Here is a 7,864-nt window from a genome sequence, read left to right as displayed (position 1 = left end):
AAGAGAGATTTTAATTCATTAAGACAAACACTGACACATACAGTTTTTTTGGGCTTATCATATGATTCATATGTTTTATTCCTAGTTTTGATGTCTTCATATTATTCCTAACAATGTAGAAAATAGAAAAAATAAAGAAAAACCCTGGAAGTAAGTAGTTGTGTCAACTTTTGACTGGTACTGTATGGTGTGTGTTTTCTTTCCATTTCATCTGCTCATGAAGGGAACACAGGACTGCTGGTCCGAAAGCAGGAGGGAGACACTATGGACCATCCATATGCAGCACCTCTCTGCCAGACCAAGAAAACCATGAGTGTGTAACTGCGCCTGACAAAAGGATTCAAGTCCTCTACTTTCACCAGCCAACAGAAAAATTAACCCTCCAGGAGAGGTTCAACAATCAGATTGATGACTAACGGAAGTCTCAAACAAAATGGACACTCACCATCACAAACCTGACCATAGAAGACTCTGGGCTACTGGTGTGTGTACAGTGTGTTATAAGACAACCAAGCCTTGAGAAGACTGAGGGGGAAGGAGCTGTTTTGCTGGTGGTGGAATGGTGAGTTTCTCAGCCAGTCCTGATTCGTTTTTCCTAACCCTCCATTTGGCACTTCCTGCACCTTTCAAGTTTTTTGTGGTCATACTGCTCACAGTACAGTGAAATGCTTAACTTGTAAGCCTTACCCTACAGTGCAGCATTCAAGTACTCAAAAAGTTATTAACTAATAAGAAAATTGAAAACATGAGAATTAAGATAGGAAGCTACAGTAAATACATGGGTCAGTACCAGTTGTATAATGTACAGGATACTGGAGTATTGAGGTAGATATGTACACAGGCAGAGATTAGGAGAAAGTGACTGGTGCAGGATACCAAAAATATATTATAAATTGATAAACGTATGGCGGCAGCAGCATAAGTGGTGGGTGGGTGTGTGTAAGTGTCAGTTTAGATGTGATGGTGGATATACCATGTTAACAGGGCTGGTTGCAGAAATATATAAATACTTTATAGTAAAATATACAGATCTGTATGTTGGAACCGCTCCTCCCCGGGTAATACTTATCCAGATCCTTCAGATCTGCAAATATTGAAGGGTAATTTATTTTTTTCTGGCACTGAGTAAATTTCAGGTATGCCCAGCGCAGATTTGAACATTGTGAAAATGTTGTGCAACRCGAGTGGCGCGGTGGTCTAAGGCACTGCATCTCGAATCCAGGCTGCATCACATCCGGCTGTGGTTGGGAGTCCCATAGGGCGGCGCACAATTGGCCCAGCGTTGTCCAGGTTTGGCCGGGGTAGGCCGTCATTGTAAATAAGAATTTATTCTTAATTGATTTGCCTAATTAAATAAAGGTTAAAAAAAAAAGATTCTGGCTCGCGTTCACTGTGATCACTGAGGCTGTACCCGCTGTAAGGTACAGTTTTAACAGTGGCCAAGTAAGCTGCTGTGGCTATTTGATTATAATGTAGGCCTACCATCAAAAACAATGGAGAAAAATGCATCCCATAACATTTAACATGGAAATAGCTGTTCTATCATTCAGCCTACAGTAACAGCAAATGTGTGGTGTTCAATGTAGGCCTACATTCTATGAGACTTTTGAATTAAAAAACATGCAGGGCTTGACATTAACCTGTTTATTCACTTGTCCTTCAGACAAGGAGGTGACTAACTCTGTTGTGTTTGATGCAAGAAACTATTTCACAAAATACAATTCATTATTATTCCTATACCATTACTACAGAGAATCAGACAAATGCTACCCTCTGCCTATTGGCTACTTAGCTCATTCAACACTGTCTCAAAATACAACACTGCCACCACAGCCTATCGTTTCCATTGGGAACAAATGAGTCATAGTGGGCAGAACAGACAAGGAGGTGGGCAGAGCCAAGCACAAGCTAGCGAGATCCTATTGGTGCGTTCTAGCAWAAATCTGCATATTRCCATTAGGGAACGGCTACTCTGTGAAGTGCGGGTGTGCAGTAACTCAATTCACCTATGCACTCCTTCTAAACAATGCAATTTTGTAGACAAAGGGTAAAGTCTACAAAACTTAGTACGCTCTGTTTATAACATTCTAGTTTTGGGAACTGAAAACTGTATTGAAATCAAATGTTTCATCGATAACAGAATGTGCAGCATGTCAGCCAAAATCCATCTTTACCCACTGCAGGCCAGTTGGCTTCCTCTCACTACTATATTTGGTAGTGAGTGGTATCATTGTTCCATCTGTGCTGCCCCTTTAAGACATAAAAAAAGCTCTTTACCTGACTTGCTTTTCAAAGATGGCTAGAAATGCACACATTTTGTGCTCTTGTAGGAAGCAACCACTCCCCCATTGTTGACAAGAAATTAGCCATAACTAGGCTAATAACTCACTAGCAAAGAATATGAACAAATGTGCACAGCTGGCTACATGCAGCTCAAGGCTAATAACTCACTAGCAAAGAATATGAACAAATGTGCACAGCTGGCTACATGCAGCTCTCGCTTTGATCTCAAAACAAGTGCATCTACTCAGGACTGCTCATGCTGTCCTGTTCAAAGTGAATGGCACAGATCCGTATATGGCTATTTGCATATAAGCCTACTGKAACTCTGATTGGTTATGGCGCACCGGTCTATGTAGAGTACAGGCCTGTCAATTCAATAGAATCCTACTTTGATGTGCGCTGCCTACAAMAAACTCTCTTGCACAGTTAGTTTTGCATTCAAAGTCTTGCATAGCTCATTTTGTTTCGATGCATTGAAAGTGGCTAAAATTGCGTTGATTCGAGCACAATTACCACAGTAGAGCGAAGCGTTGTTAGTGTTAACTTAAGGGAAAAACTCTAGAAAGTTGATTGAAGTTCAATKTTGTGCTTCTCTGTGCGTGCTGATATTTAATCTGTGTGGCAGTCCAAGGGGAGCTCAGAGGGAACATTGGTTAGGGTCAAGAGGGTTAGGGAACGATTCAGGACCATTGTCTTAATGTGAGCTCTGAGRYGRGCAGTCTCATAGGAACTGATCCTAACTTGAGCTAKCASGCTGTAACTTCTAAACAKGTTTAGATTGSTCASTTTGTTGAGTTGTATTGGATTCTTCAACATCTATTTTATAACGAATTGCACCTGGGGATATTTTTTATGATATGTACTGAACTGAATTTAAAAATGTGTGCTACCCTGGTGTGTTGCTGTGCCACAGATGAGGAGTCTGACCAGAATGATGCGTCCTCAGGGCTAGGAATGTCCTGGTATATGGTCCTGGTCTCAGCTGTCACTGCTGGCTCTGTGCTTCTCCTGAGTCTGCTCATCCTCTTCACCTGGGTCATCCCCAGGGTAAGTACTACAGTAAAGTGTGTGTGTGTGTGTGCCCACATGAAAAAATACTGCAGTTTACTATAGAATACTACAGTACTTAGTATAGAATTCTGTAGTAAACTGTAATATACTATACTACACACTGTAGTATTCCTCAATCATGTGTAGTACTTACTATATGATGTTGTAGAATACCATAGTAAATGCTACAGTGTTATCATCACAAAAAAACACTAGTAAATACTACAGAATTGTCCTCAAAAACACTACAGTCCGCAAACACGCCAGACTTTTTAACTAGAGTAAATACTACAGTATTTAATTTGCATATACCCTGCCCATTCCCTTCCCCCAGATCCCAAATTGTGCCAGGTTATAGAAAAGACCAGTCTCCTTGTAATATCTGTTAGCAACMTTTTTATCCTCGTTCTTATTCATCGAGCTTTTATTTTTTGAACTCTTATTTACTTTRCTATTGTCGAGAGGTGAACCTGTAATTAAGCATTTATTTGCACTGTGTACTCCAAACAGAGACGCTTTATGACTATGGCCCAGGAATTTTCCCTATGACCTGACATGGAAAAGGTCATGACCCTAACTATGGGAATACAGGGGTTGATGAAAGATGACAGCTCATATTATCCATTGAGGACAAGGAAACTCATTGAAGAGAGAAGGCGATACATGCACCCTTTTATACACTTGTATCTCTTTGATCTGTTCACTGTCAGATGTAGTCTATATTGTCTGTGACAGGAGACGAGCGCTATGGGCTGTGTTGTCTTCATCATATTATCATCTTCATTTTCATCATCATTATTCCAGTGTCCCAGCTCTGTCTGGCATATAGCCTAGTGGTTAAGAGCGTTGGGCCAGTAACCGAAAGGTTGCTGGTTTGACTCCCCCAGCCAACTAGGTGAAAAATCTGTTGGTGCCTAACCCTAATTGCTCTGGATAAAAGCTCCTGCTAAATGAGTAAAATGTTATGATTTCTTACTGTCCACTCGTCTAGTGCTTGAAACTATTTTTATTTAGGAAAAAGTAGGCCTAATCTCAATGCTGTGTGTGCGTGCGTGTGTGCCCTCCCTTAATGGATCTTGTGTGTCTCTTTAGACCAGTGAAGTCATGGAAGTAGGCAAGGCTCTACAGGCTTTGTTGAGTAGAAGCCACTTCCCTCCTATCCTGTTGTTTCTTCCTTTATTGATAAAAGATGTCGGCCAACGTGGATATGGAGTGGCAATATAGTAACGCCCTTCCTTATCTCCTCATCCCTTCCTTTCTGCAGTGTTTTCATTCACATAGTAGAGAAGTGACAGTATCCAGTTCGATGGACAGCTAATAAACGAGACACACACCTGCACAGGTAAGCCTGGAGTCTTATGGGAGGAACTGATTTATTGTGTCAATTCACTCTATTTTGTTTGAACAACACCATTCCAGCAATAATACATTMAAGTGATAATGCCAGAGGAGCCGATGTTTGGAGGATATAATGGCACGGGTGTTGTTAGCCCCGAGAAGAACTCGAGGGTRGGCAAACCGTGCCAATATCATCTCCAAACACCGGCTTTCAGGGCATTATCACTTTTATACGGGTTACCAACATATTCAAATAATGATTGACATATTTGCGTTAAAAACATTATTTTAATGAATTTATTCATACTATTTCATCCTTCCCCAAAATATAGTCCCGACACATCTAGGGTTGCTACCCAAGCTGACTGGTTGTTCGTTCTATTGGTTCGTTTGCCAGAGACMCGACCCAGTCGTTCTGTATCTATGGACGCAACCCAGTCGTTTGTTCTAAATGTTCCATTGCCATACTGGCTGGCAACGTTCTAATCCCTTGGTTGCTCYCTAGCCATCTACGGCTAACTTACAGTCCCGTCAAACAGTGCAGACTGAATAACAACAGTAGCTGCGTTTACATTTGTTTAAGCTGTATGGGGGGTTTAACATGCCATAATTAAGCCTTGTAGAGCTACTGATACCTTTTACGAGGTCAGCTAACGTCTTCCTAGCACCATAAAATACCATCCATGAATAAACATGGACTGTTAATGGAGGCAAGTTTTTTTCYAAGGCGTCAAACTGCCGTCGAGTTCACATCACGTTCATGTCARGTGACACGCTCTCAAATGCTGTGCCCGTCTCTTACTCTATGAATGGTCACTGCTATCCGGATTCCTTAGGATGTCCCTACCCTGAACCCTAAACTATAACCCTTAACTAACARTAAASTTAACAATTTGGGAAAGCCTATGAACTCCTCTATTTGACTGAAAGRCACGAAAACYACTCTTGGTTGTTGGTMGTCTGTTGTAGGCTACAGGGAACTGGTAACAACACAGTCTGTGATTGGTTAACAACATTTAGATCTGTATATGGCAAGATAACATACCATGCCATGAGGTGTTGAGGGAAAGACAGATTACCTATAGATTGGACATAATATCTTCTAGGCCATTAGCGATAAATACACAAGCCTTAGGCTACACTCGGAGGCTACTTTGGAATGTCGGCTTGCCCGGTCAAAACTGTACATTTCTAACATTTATGGTTGAGATTTAATATAAATATAAACTATGCACCTTTTGACTTTCATTAACATGCAGCGTCACGCAGATGTTAGTAACACGGAACCCAAACCGGCTGCGCGCGTGCATATGTATTTTGTCCCCCCCACACCAAAGCGCGTTCACGACACGCAGGTTAAAATATCAAACAAACTCTGAACCAATTACAATAATTTGGGGAAAGTCAAAAAAGCATTAAAATTTATGGCAATTTAGCTAGCTAGCTTTCACTTGCTATCTAATTTGTCCTATTTAGCTAGCTTGCTGTTGCGTAGCTAATTTGTCCTGGGATATAAACATTGATGTTATTTTACCTGAAATGCAGAAGCCCTCTACTCTGAAAATAATCCACACATAAAACGGTCAAATCGAATCGTTTCTAGTATCTCTCCTTCCAGGCTTTTTCTTCTCTGGACTTTATATTGCGATTGGCAACTTCATAAATTAGGTGCATTACAACCACCGACCTCCGTTTCGTCTTTCAGTCACCCCACGTGGGTATAACCAATGAGGGGATGGCACAGGTACCTGCTTCTATTAACCAATGAGGAGATGGGAGAGGCAGGACTTGCAGCGCAATCTGCATCACAAATAAACTGACTTCTATTTTAGAGCTTGGCAACGCAGACGCTCGCGAGCAGTGTGGTGCATAAATTGATAATATACAATTTCTAAATGTATTTTCCAACGCTCCATGCACGCGACGCGAATGTGTAGTCAGGGTGTAAGGCGTGGTATGTTACACGCAGGTCCTTGCAGGCATAGTAAGCTGTTTTCTAGTGACATTTATTTGGATACATCCATAACAAGAGCTAATGAGGCGAGATTTCGCCTGCCTGCATAAAATGTGCTCTCTTGTTACGGCACTGTTGTTTAGAGGAGCTAGCCACAACACAGCTAACACAATAACTTCAAACTGAAGCTGGAAGGACTGCAAACTAGCTGCACTTCGTTTCGTTTGACCTTTTTAAATTTATATTTCTTTGTATATATCCAAAAAATTATGCCAGCTTATTCATGATTCGACTGGCTGAAAACACTGCCTGCCTCGCTCTCTCGTTTGACTCCCGACCCCTACAAGTTCATTAACATGGATAGCTGGAGAGCAGACAGCAAGGTTATACAAATCTCCGCTGTTGAAAACGTAATGTTTGTCTAAAAAATGTGAGATAAAGTCTAGATGTTTTTATTAGTGGAGATCAAGTTTATGGCTGGGTTGATGAGACAGTGGATTGCGCAGTCCAGATGGAACAGGCATTTTAACGTAATAGATCTAGCTGGTGGTAAGTTGTGTGAATAGACACCGGCTGGAATGTGCTTTTAACCATCAACATTCAGGATTTAGACCACCGTTGTATAATATGCATTCCTCCCTGTTTGAGAATACCAATGAACATTGTGCATGCCGAAAGAATGTTAAATGCAAAATGGCTTCTAAGAAAGCTTTTCATCACAGCTAATTGATGTAATTTTGTCATGAATGCCAAGTCATCTATTGATATTGGGTTTTATCAAATTGTCTTAATTTCCTCCCTTTTTCCTGACGTGGAAATGGAGGATGAAGATACGATTGACGTTTTCCAGCAACAGACAGGAGGCCCTACTAGCATGTCAAGTACTCCCCACATCTTCCTCCACCCCCCAGACGGCTGCTTTGCAGCTGTCCCTTTCCCACCACAGAACCAATACCATGCGGAAGAAGTCCTGCTCACAGTATACATAACTGTGATTATAGTGTTTTCATTCTTCCTTGTTTCCTTCCTGTTTTGAAATAAACAACCTCCGCTAAAAACAACTCAGATTTGAGTAACATTCATACAAGGTGTTGCTGCGAATGAACGCTGCAAGATCCAGCTCTTAAAAAGTCCTTGTTTTGGTGACTGGTTGGTTATCACTTACTCAGAGATCAAGAAAAGTTATTTTCCACCCCGTTCACTGTTTGAGAATAAGACTGGTTTGTTATTCAACTTCAT

The 7,864-nt window shown here is 41.2% G+C and overlaps 1 long non-coding RNA gene across 1 annotated transcript; it reads left to right on the top strand.

Moving 5' to 3' along the window:
• Window positions 1-426: 426 nt before the first annotated feature.
• Window positions 427-7,607, top strand: LOC112074164 (uncharacterized). Its single transcript, XR_002894685.2, has 4 exons — window positions 427-566; window positions 3,202-3,330; window positions 4,598-4,675; window positions 7,449-7,607. It is a non-coding gene; the product is annotated as an uncharacterized lncRNA (long non-coding RNA).
• The last annotated feature ends 257 nt before the right edge of the window (window positions 7,608-7,864 follow it).

Source organism: Salvelinus sp. IW2-2015, unplaced genomic scaffold, assembly GCF_002910315.2.
Source record: "Salvelinus sp. IW2-2015 unplaced genomic scaffold, ASM291031v2 Un_scaffold2520, whole genome shotgun sequence".
In the NCBI taxonomy this organism is placed as follows: domain Eukaryota; kingdom Metazoa; phylum Chordata; class Actinopteri; order Salmoniformes; family Salmonidae; genus Salvelinus; species Salvelinus sp. IW2-2015.
This window is presented reverse-complemented; position numbering and strand designations above follow the sequence as displayed.